Source organism: Manis javanica, chromosome 5 (assembly GCF_040802235.1).
Source record: "Manis javanica isolate MJ-LG chromosome 5, MJ_LKY, whole genome shotgun sequence".
NCBI lineage: Eukaryota > Metazoa > Chordata > Mammalia > Pholidota > Manidae > Manis > Manis javanica.
The window spans coordinates 170,354,553-170,370,494 of record NC_133160.1 but is presented as its reverse complement, the minus strand read 5'-3'; the positions used below and the strand labels follow the sequence as shown (position 1 = coordinate 170,370,494).

At 61.7% G+C, this 15,942-nt stretch overlaps 1 long non-coding RNA gene across 2 annotated transcripts; it reads right to left on the bottom strand.

Moving 5' to 3' along the window:
* Positions 1-1,986: 1,986 nt before the first annotated feature.
* Positions 1,987-13,331, bottom strand: LOC140849677 (uncharacterized). Of its 2 annotated transcripts, none has more exons than XR_012131861.1 (3): positions 13,231-13,331; positions 12,617-12,784; positions 1,987-2,441 (listed from the first exon to the last, which is right to left on the bottom strand). It is a non-coding gene; the product is annotated as an uncharacterized lncRNA (long non-coding RNA). The 2 variants fall into 2 exon arrangements; XR_012131862.1 differs by lacking the exon at positions 1,987-2,441 and adding an exon at positions 5,219-9,526.
* Positions 13,332-15,942: the final 2,611 nt, after the last annotated feature.

Below are 15,942 nucleotides of genomic sequence, written 5' to 3'. Positions count from 1 at the left end.
GGCTGCTAGCCAGCTGGGTCTGTCCCAGGACAGTGCAGCAAAGGTTTCCAGGAAGGAGGGACGGAGGGAGGGAGGCAGGATTCTTCCCCAGACCCAGCAGCCACGGGAATGGTGCTCATTAGCCCATGAGACACGGATGCTTGGACCCCAGAACTGGCCCCTCGGTGATGCAGACCTTGGCAAGTCTGGGGAGTGAGAAGGGATCCCCGCAGAGCCACCACCTTCCACCCTGCAGCACCCAGGTAGCTCGGGCTGGAGCCTGCTGGGGGGGCAGCACAGAGACCCTCCCATACCCCATGCTGGGAAGGTCCTCTTTGGGGGCTTTTTGACAGAGGGACAAAAATTATGATACTGAAGAGCAGTGGGGGGTTTAAAGCAGAGACAGATTGGCTGTGGGCGTTTCTGCGGTTGCTGGGCAGAGGCGACAAGGGTGGTGCCCTGTCAGGGGGGCAGCCTGCGGGGCATACCCCTGCCTGGTTCTGCGGTTGGTTCGAGCTGAAGCCAAGTGGTATGCACCCAGAGCCCTGGGATGGCCTCCATAGAGTGGGTGGGCCTCATCTAATCAGTTGAAGGCCTTGAAACAGACTGAGGTCCCCGTGTTGAGGGAATCCCACGTTCGGGCAGCCTGCTGGTCCACCCTGCAGAATTCAGGTGTGCCAGCCCCACAACTGCATGAGCCGGGCCCTCAGAATGACACACACTTCTCCCCCTCTGTCTGATACGCACACACACATACCTGCCTACATCCCACTGGTTCTGTTTCCTGGAGGCCCCGAGACCAGCTCTGCTGTGGCTCCCGCTCTGCCGGTCTCCTCTGTTCCCGGTCTAGCCACCTTCGGTGCCAGCCAGCCTCCGCTCGCAGGTCCCTCGGCCACCTGCAGGTGTGGCCCCTGCTGGCCGGGGTGCCATTTCCCTCCAATAAACCCTACGTGCTGAACTATGAGATGAGGTTGGTGTCTCCGGTCCTAAGGTCCATTTCTAGAACTGCTGAAGAGGCCAACCTTTTCCCACGTGATTTTCAAGCAGTTGCTGACCAAAGACATTTTGCCTTCTTAGAAGCAGCAATCCTCTCTAAGCCCACTTGCCTTCTGCCAGTGACAGCTAAAGGCGTGGCGGGTCCCTGAGGAAAAGGAAGCGGGCAACAGACTTAAATGAGAATGACCAGCCTGGGGACACGCTTGGAGAAAACGAACCCGGAGGAGACCTTGTTTCTCCTCAGCCTTTGCTTCTCCAAGGGAGGGGCATCATCATCTAACTCTCCTCTGGTCTGAGCACCACAGTCAAGGCCTCAGGCTTGCACTGTGCAGGGGAGCAGCCGGGTCTGTGGGCCGGAGGAGGGAGCTGCCTCTCTGCCTCCTCGGGACGGCCCTGGCCTTCCGTTCAGCACCCAGCTGCTCCGAGAGACACATCCTGGGATCACACGGGTGGCCTGTGGGTTTCTGGACGCTCCCGCATGATACATGTGCCCCCCCTGCCCGGATGCCTGTGGAGGCTGCAGCGAGGGGCGAGGGGGCCGTGCAGCAGGGACAGAGGGCTCCTTACTGCCCCTGCAGGAGGCGTGTTCCCCGGGGTGGACCCAGCCGCAGTGGCAGATGACCGTCTGCCTGCCCACCAGGGCCCTGGCTTCCTGCCGGCGCAGGCTGGTTGGGGCTGGGCGGCAGCCTCTTCAGCGCCGGCGGCTGCCGGAGCCCCATTCACACTCCATCATCGACAGATGACAGCGGGAACCGTGGGAGTTCATTACAGGGACCATGAATTGTTGGAGGTAATTTAGATTACAATTTAAAGTTTAATTTAAAAATCTATCAACAAATGTGAAAGTACTGGAGGAACATTTTAAAATGCACTTTAATCTCACCAGCACAAATAGCTTTTCGGGGCTCTAAACATCATCACCTGGAAAAACAGTAAAACTTTACTGCATCTTTAATTAAATTACAAACACAAAGGATAATTAACTTTTTTATTTTTATTTTATTCGTGCCATTGTTTCTCCTCGAAGTCAATATCTTCGGCTGCAGGAGCGGCTGTTAGGAAGAAGTTCACGGCCTGGCCCCGGCCCTGGGGCTGGCTTCCCCCAGGGATGGCATCCCAGCGCCTCCGGGGGGCCTGGCGGGCAGGTGGGGGCCACGCCTGGGGGTGAATCGGAGAATCTGCCCTGGGGCTGCCCCCCACATCCACCCCAGCCGAGTCCTGCAGCCTGGATAGGGGCCTCCCCCGTCCCTGCAGGGACCAGTGGGGCTGCGAGCTGCGCACCAGTCCAGCCGCTTGGAGAGGCAGCGAGGCCCCGCGGGGGCGAGGCCGGGCTTACAGCCAGGTGAGCCTGGGGCAGGTGGGGCCCCACGTTCGGTGTTTCCTCCGTGCCAGGCCTTGTTCTGGGCGTTCTGAGCTTTGACTCACTCGGTCCTCTCGGTGGCCGTGGGAAGGCGTCTCTTCTGTCGCTGGTGGGGAAGGTGAGGCGCAGACTAGCGAGGAGCCCGCCCAGGGTCACACAGCTGCGAGTCTGCACAGGGTGCGACCTGATGCACCACTGTGGCCCGTGCTTTCGACTGCGGCCAAGAGGCCGTGGATTCTGGGCATGGAGAGTGGGGGTTGGGGGCTGTAGGACTGACTCCAAGGGGGACACCCTGTTCTCTGGCCATGGGGATGGGGGCCTTGTGGGGTGCAAGACCCATCATGGCCACCAGGGGGCTCCCAATAGATGCCAGAGGGCTGGAGGCAGGGCGAGGGGGGCACAGCCCCTCCAGGGCTGGGCCAGTGCCCTGTGAAGGGGCATGGGCTGGGGGACACCCTCTGTGGGAGAGGGTGGAGGGGTGCAAGGGTGGGGACTGGGGGGCATGGGAAAGTGCTAGCATGTGCCCCTCCCCTGCCCTCCCCTCCCTCCCTTCCTGTTGCCCGGTGTGGGGGCGATGAAGGAGGGGCACGTGCTGGCACTTCCCTTACCTGTCTGCCCTGTTTTTTCTCTTCTTGGGATTGGCTTGGGGGTCCTGGCCTCCCAGGGTGTGTGGGCGCGGGTTGCTCCCACCAGGGGCACAGAGCGCCGGGCAGGCTTGTGGCTGTGGTTGTTCTTATGCCAAACCACCAGGAGTGACTCTCCCGGGGGCCTTCCCAGTCCCTAGCTGCAGCCCCTGCTTGGTTTTGGCTTGAGCTGTATGTCCCCTACCCCAGGCCTGGCAGTGGGGTGGGGGCATTGTCCCAAGGGACACACACATGTGTGCACACACAACTTACACATTTACACACGTGCACACTCACCCAAAGGTTCACAGTCACGCACATGTGCTCACATGCCAGAGCACTGCACCCCAGCGCATGCCTGCCCTCCCCTGCCCCCGCTGCCCTCATTACACCACATACCTTGCCTCTCTGGGGAGGGGGCCCCCGAGGGTCCCGGCAGCTGGTCCCATCACAGGGCAGCGACCCGGGCTCTCCCCACAACCCCCCCCTCCATGGCTGGCAGGCAGGGGGGGGGGCTCCAGCGTGCCGGGTACTCAGTTTTAGTGTGGTGGCTGCTTAATTATTGGTTAATCTAGCAATTTAGCATGCTTCATTTAATTCTAATTAGGAGAATTAATAGGCAGGGAATAGCGATTTCAATAGAATGGCACAAAACAAAGCCAGCCTGGGCATTACAGCCTGGGGGCTGCGTCCAGCCCTTGGGGGCTGGTCCTGGGGTCTCAGGGCTGGAGGGGAGACATCCAAGGTCATGGGGGGACTGGTGGGGGCTGGGCAGGATGCCTCTTGCCTCCTGGTCCCCAGGGTCTCCAGGGATGGAGGGGTTCAAGGACAGCCTGGCTGCACCACATGGACAGCACCCCAGACCCCCGGGCCTCCGCCACCTACCCGGCCTGGCCACGCTGCGCAGGCAGCACCCCAGCCGCCCCACCCCCCGGCCTCCCCGCCTGCCCAGCCTGGTGGTGGTAGCGCTTGCCTGCTCGTCAAGCCAGCTCCCTGACAAGACCGACATTGGACAAGACTGTTCCTCTAATTAAGGTGCTAATTGAATTAAATGGCCGCAGTAATGAGCAGATGAGCGGCATAGAAAGTAAAGAGTCAGATAGGCAATTAACAAGAGCGGGAGCATAATTATAACATTGGAAATACATGCGGCTCGCTCCAACACTGTTAATTGTTACCGGGGGATTTATGGCAATCGGCCCCACAACAGGCAGCAGCCAAACCTGGCCAGGCCAGTAATTAAAAAATGATATTCTACACAAATGCCGGATGGCCTAATTAGGCCTTGATTTACATAAGGCCTTGAGGAGCCTGTGCCCCACCTCCCCGCTCAGGGCCACCAGCAGGGCAGAGCTGGAGCCCTGCAGGCCCCGTGGTGGCACAGAGCCCAATGGCCACTTGAAGGACTAAGTCTCCCTCAGCTGCTGCGGGCCCCTAAGCAGCCCTGAGCCCAAGGGTGCTGCTTGCGGTGGCCACTCTCTGCAGGCTTCCACAGCCAACAGCCACCCTTGGCCCAGACCAGCCAGCTGGGCAGGTCTCCTCCCTCCCTGCCAGCATGCCCCCTAGCCCCCGGCACCACCCTCACCAGACAGGCCCTGCCACCATCTGGGGAGAGAGGACCTCGGGCCAGCAGCTTTATGGCTGCCCTCCAGCACCCCTAGCCCGGTCGGCCCCTTGAGGCCAGTTCTCTACCCCCAGCCCCCCTGCACCTTTGTGTGACTGCCTTTGCTCGGAGCATCCCCAGTGAGTGGGCCTGGGTGTGCGTCAAGGCCACAGGGCACGTGGCCAGACTGGTGTGGGCGTCCCACCCCCAGTCCCTGAGGTCTGTGGTGCCCACCCAACCAAGCTGCCTCCTCTGAAGGCAGCCCTAGACCCACCCACTGGGACCCAATGCCCCCACCTCGGTCAGAGAGGACCAGAGGGGACATGGGACAGGCCGCAGGAACGGTGTTCAGAGACAGGTGCAGAGGATGCGGGAGGCAGGGTGTGCCCAGCCCTGGACTGGGGTGGGGGCTCCCCTGGAAGGCAGAGGGGGCTGGTAGAGGCTCTGACACCTCCCCACCTCCCACAAGGAGGTACCCCAAGACCCATTTTAGAGATGGGAGGTGAGGTTCAGAGGCCCTGCCAGGGTCCCTCATCAGGACTGGGCCCCGCTCTCTGTCCTGTCTCCAGGCATCCCTCCTCTGGGCTGTCCCCTGGGGCATCAGCCGGCTTCTCCCATGGTGTGGATGCGCCCCGCACAGCAGCGTCCCAGCCGCCCGCGCCGCCTCTGTCGACTTCTCAGGCAGATTTACCGTGACGTGCACACTCTGAACAGAAAACTCTGCCTCATTTACAAATGTAATTTCAATTGTGGGTAGTTTTCCAATCTCCTTTCATTTGAGTCCCAATTGAGCTCCTTCCCGAGGTGCTGATGGCATGATTAGACAGCGCGCGCTGCAGCAGGCTGGCCAAGCGCGGCCCCGTAAATTGGGAAGGATGTTTTATCAGGATACGTCACCGCCACCGCAGGCAGCTGTGGGGTGCTCGGGGCTGTCCCCTCAAATCACGGCCATGGAATAATTTAGCCCTCTGATTCTCCGCGATTACTGCCGCCACCGATCATGCTGTCACATTCGAAGTGAGCCTTCATCCTGCGTTTATTCATGCCAGCTCTGTTTTGCTTTCGTAATGAGCACATATTACCCCGGCACAAAGAGGGTGAAGACATCCGTGGTGACAGATAGGCGCGAGATTAAATGGGATCTTTATGACTTCTGCAGCCATCAGTTCTGACTGTGCGATAAGACGAGGAGCGGGCCTGATTTGCTCTTTATTGGAGCCAATATTAGCATGCGCTCACCGGGGCGAGGGCTGATCAAACCCATTTAAGGTGGAATCGCTGGACGCAGGAGCTGCCCGGCAGAAATGCCGCTGCAGAGGACGGGGGAGACCTCAGCCTGAGCCCCCAGGGCCTTTCACAGCTGCCCCAGGCGGCCCCTCCCGGGCGCTGCAGATGGCTGAGCCCCTTCGTCTGCGCAGGGTGGCCCGCTGCACTCCCACCGCCATAGCGAAGCCCTCTCCCAGCCCACCCCGGCCCCAGCTCCTACTCTTGCCCTCTGGCTGGGCGGGAGATTGTTCACTTGGGACCCTAGAGCACCCAGCCACTTCTGGGGTGGGGGTAGGAAACTGCACAGGCCTTCGGTCCCCCAGCTCCTGAAGGGACACGTGGGACCATAGAATCAGAACACCTCCTTCCACCTGGAGGGGCACCACGCAGGCCCCCAGCCTCCGGCCTGCCCAGGGCCTGCTCTCACAGTGCCCCTGGGGACCCATGGGCCAGGGCGCAGCACCATCCTCTCCCTCAGAGCCCCCAAGACGCCCTGCGGCTTGGCAGTGCCATCCGCCCACTCCTCGCTGCAGCACCGGGGAAGGCCCTCCTGTGACCGCCACCGCAGGCCCACGTGTGTTCCCGTCCTGCCTATTCTGAGAGAGATGCCCAGCCCAGCCAGTTGGTTTCTGCGTCCCACTCCCTGGCAGGGCCGGGGGCTGGAGAGGAGGCAGGTGGTGGTGGCTGCCTCCTGGGCCCTGCTCCTCCTGCCAGACTGGATGGGGCCCCGACCACGGGGCTCATTGTCTGTAGAAAGCAGAGGCACCTCAGCGCTGCCCTCAGGGCCTCCCGCGGACGCCCTTCTGTGGCTCCAGCCTGTAGTGCGGCCGGGCTTGCCTGGACCATGTTTTTCCCCCTTGGGTAATGCTTTTTGAGATCACGGAGGTGATGAAACTGTCATAGCCATGGGGCCATGGGGCCCGTGACATGGCACCAGCATCCCAGGTGAGCAGGTGCCCTGTGTCCTGGCCTGCTCTGTGGGGCCTCTGCCCTCTGCTGACTGCCCCTGCACCCTGCCCATCTGTGGGCCCCAGCCCTGCACCTACACTTCCCATCTGGCTGGGGGAGTTCCTGGGCGGCTCCCACGAAGGGCCAGGGCTGCCATCACCTGCTGGTCCCAAGCCCGGTGCCGGACCCATGGTCCCTGGGATGGTCCCTGCAGATGCCACCAAGAGAACAGATGGCCGTTTCAGAGGGCAGTGGAATGGCCAGGGACACCCTGCTGGGGAGGGGCCTGGGCAGAATGGGGCCAGGGAGGCAGGGTTGCAGGAAGGGCTTGTTGGGGACTAGTGAGGCTTTGAAATTTAAATTCAGAGTCGGGGAGGATTACCCAGGCCCCAGGGTCCCCACATGTGGGGCATGGGTGGGCCGCCTCTGAAATGCTCTAGACAAGTTGGGGAGCTTAAGGCTCTCCAGTGGGGGCTGATGCAGGGCCCACAGTCCAGAGTGTGGGGGTCACTGCCCCTGGCAGGCAGGGGGCTGTTGGAATGGCAGGGCACAGAGACTCCCCTCTGCAAGCCAGCGGTCCCCTAGAGGGGGCTGTGGATGGCAGGCGGAGGCTGGGGCCCAAGGCAGTGAGGCCTGGGAGGGGTCTTGGGCCAGAAGACAGACAAGGGGGGAGACAGCAGACCCAAGCCAAACCTGGTCTCCAGTTGAGTGAAAGGTGCCGACATGGGGTTCTTAGTTGTGCCCAATGTAGCCCACTGTGGAGATGAACTGGGGGAACGTGGGGTCAGGGGGCACGCTGGACAGGCACACCCGGCAGGGTGAAGGAGCTCTCTGCACTATCTTTGCAACTTTTCCCTAAATGTAAAGTCATTTGAAAATGCAAAGTTAAAAGAAATCCTTCCGGCTCCATTGTGGAGTGGCAGCTGAGGAAGAGGATGGGGAGAGTACCTGGGAGGAGGGGGGGAGGGGAAGGGAGGGGAAGCAGGGTGCCTGGAGGGAGGGCAAGGCGTGTTAGCGACAGAGCCCTGCAGCTTGTGGAGGACCGGGCGACAGTGTGGTATGTGCATGCTCATGTGAGTTGTGTGTTCATGTGTTGTGCGTATGTGTTCACATATGTTGTGTGTTCACGTGTGTGTGCATGTGTGCCCGTGACTCCGTCCCTGTGAGGAGCCGCCCCTCTACCCCACACCCTGCAGGAGGCTGGTTGAGGAGCTTCCTGGGGGGCCCACAGCTCAGTCGGGAGCAGGTGGGGATCTGACCGCCTCTGCGGGTGCCCTGGACCCACACTGGGTTCCCACCCTTGGCAACTGTCAAGCCTGGCAGGCAGGTGCCCCTCCCAGGCCCAGGCTGTCCTCAAGGAGTGGGCAGCCATCTGGTGTGCAGGGTGGCCTGGGTGGGGGCTTAGGGTTTCTGCAGGACCCCCGCATATCCCCCTTGTCTGGGTCCCTCCGGTACCGACTGCCCTGTGCTCAGCGGGCTCCCTTCTGTGACTCCCCCACCCATCACCCTTAATAGGAACCCATAAATATCTCTACTCGCTAATTTAAAAAGGAACAGGCTGTTTATGAGCACCCCAAGAATGATGTTTATGAGCCTGAAGGTAAGTGATCATTGACAATAGACCACAGGGCAGCCGGCAGGGAAGGAGCCTGTTGGGAGGCTCCCTCCTGGTAAGGGGCAACCCCCTTTCTAACGCTAATTCACACCCGCGGGGCATTTCCCTTCCTCTGGCCTTAAATGTCACCCCAGCACCCATGCTCTCAGGGAGAGGTGCCAGGACAGGAGGCTGCCCCTCCCAGGAGGGGACTTGGGGCCGGGCGGCCTCAGGGTGCAGGGGTTTTGGGGAGCCCTGGGGTGTTAAGGGGCCTCAGAGTCCCTGACCCTGCGGAGTAGGCAGGAACCCTCTGTCCTCCCCTGGACCTGGCCTGGCTGGTGTTTTATTTAAAAGTACTGAGTGCTTTAAATGAACGCATAGTTAATACCCATTTCAGTGTCTCTGTTTATCCCGCATTTACTGAGTGCCCACGAAGCAGGGACCTCTTCTGGGGTACGCAAAGTGGATGTGGCTGCCCCGCCCCCTCCATGCACATGTGCACACCTAGGCCCTCCCAGGCTCCAGCCAGGGGCCCCATGGGCAACAGGAAGTCACTGCCAGAGTCCCCAGGTGACAAAGGTCCTAGCCTCTGGGGGTGGTGCTCGCGGGAGAGCGGAGGTGAAGAGTTGGCATGGATGCCTGCCTCTGCCCTGCTTTAAGAGGCTGCTCTTCGCCTGCCCCCAGCCCAGGAGCAGTGGTGGAGCTCGGGAGCTTGGGTGACATGTGAGCGGGTCTGCCAGGGCAGCTCCATCCAGGACGGCAGCCTGCCTCCTTTGGGCCAGGCCCATCTGCCACGCCCACACGGTAGGACCCACTGGGGCTGGCACCAGGTCTTGGGGTGTGGGAATGAGGACAGCCTGGAGGAAGCAGGACCAGGTTCCATGGGTGTGGGACATGCAGCCCAGTGACGCTGGCCCTGGCCCCTGCCCGGCACTGCAGCTACAGAACCCAAGGCCATTGGGCAAGACTGCAGGGCTGTGGCCCAAGCGCCTTTTGCCAGAGTGCTAACCGGACTGGGCAGCAGCCTCATGCAGGGGCCCTGCGAGCATCAGACTTGCCTTCTGAGCACCCTCCACCTCAGGCCAGGCACGCGCTGCGGGGCGGGTGGCCCAGACCCGAGCTCCATCGGCAGGGGGACAGCAGGGCAGCAGGACGACCTGGGGAGGACGACACCACCTGGGGGCCGGGGCAGGGCCAGTTTTTGCGGTTTCCTCTGGGCCTCCGCCCTCCCTTCCCTGGGGAGCTGCTCCTGTGCATGTGGCTTGGCTCCAGCTGGAGGCCCAGGAGTCCTCCTGAAGGGCACTGTTCCCCAGAGCTGGGCCTGGGGTTCCAAGGGCAAGGCTCGCCTTCCAGGCTGCTCTGGCTGCCTCCCACCTCCGTCCACCTGCTGCCAACCCCTCCCCCCAGGACATGGAGGGGACCTCCATCATGAGCTCCCCGCTGGGGGTCAGGCATGGTCCCAGCAGCTGGGTGGGTTCCGCTGTCCTGGCCCTGGGTCCAGCCCCACTCCATCTGGCTGCTTCTGGGCTGTGTGAGCTGCCAGGACTACGAGGGCATCTGGGATCACCAAGGCCATGGGTCCCAAGAGTTCTCAGCAGCTGGGGCCTCAGGTGTCCCTGGCGCATGCCTGAGGTCCAGGTTCCACAGAGGGGCTGTCCTGGGAGGGGTCTCTGGCATCCCGGGAGGGTCTCCACAGCTCTGCCGGCAGCTGAGCTGAGACCCAGGCCAGCCCACCCAGGGGACCTGCAGGTGAGGCCTGAGGCCCAGGGACAGGGGCCTGATCAGCGGCCTGCAGCACGCCCGGAACTTCAGATCCCGCAGCAGTCACAGACAGCCCCGCGGGATGCTGGTGCAGCCCCCTGAGTGGGGTCTTCTGGGGAGCCCAGCCCTGCCTGGCCCTGCGCCCCACAAGCACGCACTGGCTGCAGGAAATGCATTGGTTCGCGGTTCCCGTGGGAGCTCGCTGCTCAGGGAGTGGAGGGGAGGGCAGCCAGCTTTGTCAGGCAGCTAGAGAATTGAAGGATGCGGCTGGGGCTCCCCCTGGGAAGTGTGGTGGCCCCTCTCTTCTCCTTTCATCCATTTCCTCTCAAATGACTTCCCAGGAGGTGGACGGTGGGATGACAGACGGCCCTGGCACACACCAGCTCCGTGCTCCACAGGGGTGTGGTGTGGAGAGGATGGGTGGGTGTCTGGGGGCTTCTGGGACAGAGGTTGGAGCTGGGATCCACCGAATGGGCAGTGCAGCCCTGGACCAAGCCTGTGGGTGCCCATGTGAGCAGGCCCAGGGCACCCAGGACTGCATGTGGTGGGCCCCAAGGCAGCGGGCAGGGGCTGGGGAGCCTGGGCACCCGACAACCCACCTAGATCCCACCCCATCCCCAGCTGGAGATCCCCACACGTGCCTCTCTGCCTCGATTTCCTCATCTGTAAAGTGGAGCTGTGCTGGCACTGCGCTAGGGTCCTCTGAGCAGTGCCTGGCACACGGACGGATCCCCGAGGTGCTGCCCTCTCCGCTTGCTGGGTGAAGCCCTGGCTGCCGCCCTCAGACTTCCACCTTAAGGTGTGACTAGCTGAACCCCCCCCACCCCCGCCACCCTGGTGACAAATACTAATGTCTAAATCAGCAGCCCGCCCGCCCGGCTTGCCCGCACCCGCTCATGTTCTTTGCTGAAATGTCACCTGTTCCTATCTAACGATTTGCATAATGCAAAGCTTCTCACTCGTAAAATACAGATTAAGAGGGGAAGCAGAGTCATTCTAGAGCCACGGATCCATTTCAAGGGAGCAGGGGAGGCTGGCGCATGCTCTTAACCCTGTCCGTGCCACACTGCCCCATCACAGGGCTGCCGCAGGGACCCTCACTGCCACTGTGGCGCCTGCCCCCAGACCCGCCCGCCAGGCTCGGGCAGAAGCAAGGATCAGAGAGGACCCCTGGCCATCAGACATTTTGAAGGGATGCCTTGGGCTCGGGGAGCGGCCAAAGCCACACAGTCATCCGGGGTTCTCTGCCCCCAGAGCTGGCTCTGTGCGCGGTCTCAGCAAAGTCGTAACAAATGCCCAGGAAGGCTTGAGGGCCCTGCCATCATCTGAGAGATGGGCCTGGAGCTCCTCAGCAGCTCCCCATTTGGTGTGAGTGAGGGGCAAGCCACCAGAGCCTGCCTCAGACGTCTTCTGAAGAGGGGCCGGCTCAGCCTCACCCCCAGGGGGACACATCCACCGCCACCCCAACACTCCTGCCTGCCGCACTCAGCCGCAGCGCCGAGCGCCCTCCCTGTCAAGATCAGCCTCCCTCCCACCAGTCTGGCCCTGGGACCCCCTCCCACCTTCCACCATCTGCAGAGCTTCTCCCTGTGGGTGGGGGACTAGCGAGGCCTGACTGTGGAGAGCTGGGCGTGCGTGAAGCCAGGGATAGGGGAGGGGGCAGAGGCGATGGGGCCCTCGGGGGCACCAAGCCTGGAGTTGGGATGGGTGGAGGCTGAGGCCGAAGCTGGCCCCTGAGCCTGGACCACGTGTTGATGAGCATGGGGGTGCTCAGTGGGAGCCCCCCACTTGGGAGGTTGCCTAGGCTCACAAGGGAGGGGCTGACTTCTTCACAAGCCTTCCCTACAGTCCAGGAGAAAGCACGAGAGCCCTCGTCCACTGCCCAAGCCCAAAGCCCACCTTCCCCGAGGCTTCCCAACCTGCATTTCCGTCTGACCGCAGCCTGGGGCGGCTGGTCTCACCTGCTCACCTGCCCTTCCAGTCGTGGACTCATCCACTCCTCCAGTCAACCCTAATCCAGGGTGTGAATGGACAGGGAAGCCTTACCTGGCCGCACCACTTCCCCACCGCCACTGTCACCACTGCCCCCCCACCGCCACCAGCAGCAGCACCACCACATCACCAGTGCCACCACTACCACTGCCACCATAACCATCACACCACCATCACCACCACCGCTGTCACCGTCACTGCAATTACCACCACCACCACCATCACCACTGCCACCACTACCACCACCACCACCACCACTGCCACCACTACCACTGCCACCAAACCATCACCACCACCACCACCTTCACCACCGCCACTGTCACCACTGCCCCCCTCACCGCCACCAGCAGCAGCACCACCACCATCACCAGTGCCACCACTACCACTGCCACCATAACCATCACACCACCATCACCACCACCGCTGCCACCGTCACTGCAATTACCACCACCACCGCCATCACCACCACCACCACTACCGCCACCATCACTGACCTTACTGAACTTCACTCTGTGCCACGCACGCTCTTCTGCACTCGCATCATCTCACATCACCCTCATGACCTTGAGGCTGTTTTTCCCATCCTGGTTCTACAGTCGGGAAAACTGAGGCAGGGAGCCATGAAGCCAGGATTTGGACTTGGGCGGTCCAGCCGGTGTCATCTCCATGTTGGGAAAGAAGGCACTCACATAAAATCGGGGAGCGAACCCCCACAAAAGCTGCACCTTATCCTAAGCTCCCACCCAAAGCATCCCTGCTCCTGCCACTTGCCTGGGAATAGGGAACAGATAGAGGCAGTGCCCCCAGCACCAGTGGGGTACCCATCTTGCCCTGAACACTTCATCTCAGCACCTGGGGGAAATCCAGGGTGCCACCCTGTCCCTGGCTGTCACCAGGACAGTCAGCACCTGCATCTGTTGCCCAGAAGACCCCAGCCCAGATCCACCCTTGCCCTCTGCTGGTGCCCCTCCCCTGCAGGTACTCCTCTGTGGGTGAGTCCCCCTCTCCCTGGCAACAGAAAGGCTATTTGGCTCAGTGCGGTGGGAGGGCTGCCTCTCAGGTGCCCCCACCGTGCCGGGACCAAGAACTGAGCAGCTGGCGCTCACACCTGTGACCCGGCTCAGGCTGGCTGCTCCTTTGGGAGCCCTGGCTCTGCCTCCCCGCCAACCCTGCCCATGGCAGCAGCAGGGCTTCTATCCCAGGCAGGGCACATCTGGGGCCACCCTCTAGTCCCGCCCAGGCCTGTAGACAATCCGAAGGTCATCTTAGCCACGGACACTAAGAATACCGTCCCACAGGGCTATGAGTCATCATTAAGTGTGTGTCCAGGGCCTTTGGTGAGTCACAGCCAATCCGGGTGCCAGGCATCAATTTGTGACCAAGAGACTCTGCAGGGCTGCCTGGCCATTTTGCCAAGAGCCCAGGTACAAGGTTGGGACTTCTGCCCACACAAAGCCTCTGTCCCCTCCTTTCCTGAGACAGGTGACATCTGCAGGAGCAGCCTCTCCTGAGTGGTGTGTCCCCACCTGGTGTTAATGCAGCCATTTCCGGGCCAGACCCCTGAGGCCCTGAGGGGCAGGGATCTTGAGTAGCTCTGTGGATAAGATGAAAGTTCCTGTGGCCAGGATGCCCACCTGGCTCTGGTCAGGTAGCTCACTGCACACGTGTGGGCAGTGTGTCATTATTGACTCTATATAAAGAGCTCTGGGTGACAAGGTGGCAGGGCTGCAGGGCTGCAGGAGAGCAGAGCAGAGGCTGGAGTGGTGGCAGCGCCGAGGACAGAGACTGAGACGGCTGCATGGGTAGAGAGGCCCAGAGGCAGAGACTGGCTTGCTGCGTGCAGACTCACTCTGAGTGGACGGGATTCTAGTGACTGACCTGCCACCTGGAAATAAAGTTGGGTATAACCCTTTCCCCCTGAGAACATTCTACTGTCATTTCTTTGGTCTCACTGAATCCATAGTGAACTTGCCCAGGGCTGAAACCCATTGGCAAGATAAGCTCCCAGTCCTGAGCTGCACCCCACCCCCCACCATGCCCGGGTCATGCAGCCAGGGGGCAAGGGCCTGGGCTTCTCCGCCACAGGGTCTGGAGCCTCTGCAGGTCAGCTCTGGCATATGAGCTCAGCCCTGGGTACCCTGAGCTCTCGGGCCACCTCGGGGTGTTCCACTTAGAGTTCGCAAATGGGGTCAGAGCAGCCTCAGGGTCTGGGTGGCGGTTGGGACATACCTGGGGGCTGGGAGCCCCCATGTATCTGGCTGTGGGAGATGCTGACCTTTGCCTGCCTGGCCTGGAGGTGGACAGCATTGCCCTGAGAAGGGATGGATGGGACCTGCCAGGCCGGGCTGGGTCTTGTCACTTGCTCATCCATTAATCTGCTCTCATGAGTATCCAGTGGACACCCTCTGCCTGTGGGACTGGGTGCCAAAAGGAGCCAGTAATGACCAAGACCTGGGTCCTGCCTGCTGAGAGCAGAGGTTCCCAGGGCCTCCCGCCTGCACCCAGACACGCTTGTTAAGGCCAGAGACATGGGGCCCCTGGGAACAGCCAAGGGTGCCCCCTATAGGACATGGGGGTGAGGCCATGGCCCCACACTTGGTCCTGCTACCTGGGAAGGGACAGAATCTGTAGGAAGGTGTTGAGCTGGGGGAAGGGGTCTTCATCTGTAGGTAGGCCTGGTTTCTTGGGGAGCTGAGAAACAGGTGGAGAGCCTCTCGGAGTCCTGGTCCCGGGTCCCCCCAGGCCACTAGCCCCAGCGCCCCCTCTTTGGCCCAGCACCTTCCCAGCACCCATCAGCACAGATAGGCAGAGGTTTGGCCTTGTCCCACCTGCCACCCAGGAAGGAGCTGCCCCTCACTCCCTCCTCTGCCCTCTGACCCCTCCAATGCCCACCCCCTGGGGCACTTGTCTGGTCACAGGGGCTCGCCTAGGGGTCATCTGGCCCAACTGACCTCTCCCTCCTCCTTTCCCCCCACTGTCTCCCCTTTACCGACTTCTTCACCTCCTAGTGCCCTCACCCATTTGTGGGCCCCACCATGTTGCCCCCCAACTGCCACTCTGCTAGCCTGTCACCTCTGTCCCAGGTTGCACTGCACCTGCTCAGAGCCCCTAGCGAGGCACGGCCCATCTCCTTGAAGCTAGCCCTGCATGCCACATCCCCTGCCTGCTTCCCATCCCCTGTGGTCCTTGTCACCACCCGCAGGGGAGGCTTTGGGGCTTCTGGCCCTGTCCTGGTCCACACGGCCCCAGTGCTGGGGGTGGGCCCCGCACGTGCTGGTGCCCTCAGATCCTTCTCATGAGCTGTGGGAGGGATCCCATGAGGCTGGGATCCATAGGACCACCCCTCCCTAGGCAGCTCAGTGGTGTTTCCTGGGACCCCAGCTCAATTCACCCCAAGTTCCAGGCCCCAGTGTGCTCAAGGCAAGGAGCTCAGGACAGAGAGGGACGGGAAGAGGGTCTAGCCAGGCCAGGCCACAATGAGCTGTCGTGCCACACCTGCCCTCCTTCTGGTGGGGGTGGGGGTCGGTGGGTGCAGCCAGCTTTGAGGGCAGCCCAGAGGAGGCAGTGTGGGTCCTGATTCCCCGCAGCTGCTGATAAAGCCGGCTAATGGCTTTTTGCTAATGAGAAAAGCTGGTCTGATGATGACAAATCGCTGGGAGCAGTGGGCTAAGCGGCGACACGCGCCTCATTCCCTGTTGGGGGGGCCACCACCCCACCCACTGCAGCCTTGGTCACAGCCTGGTGCCCCAGACCACACCCTCAAACTGTGCATCTGTACTGGGTGGGCCTGGAGGGACTGGGTGGGAAGGAGCACCCTGCC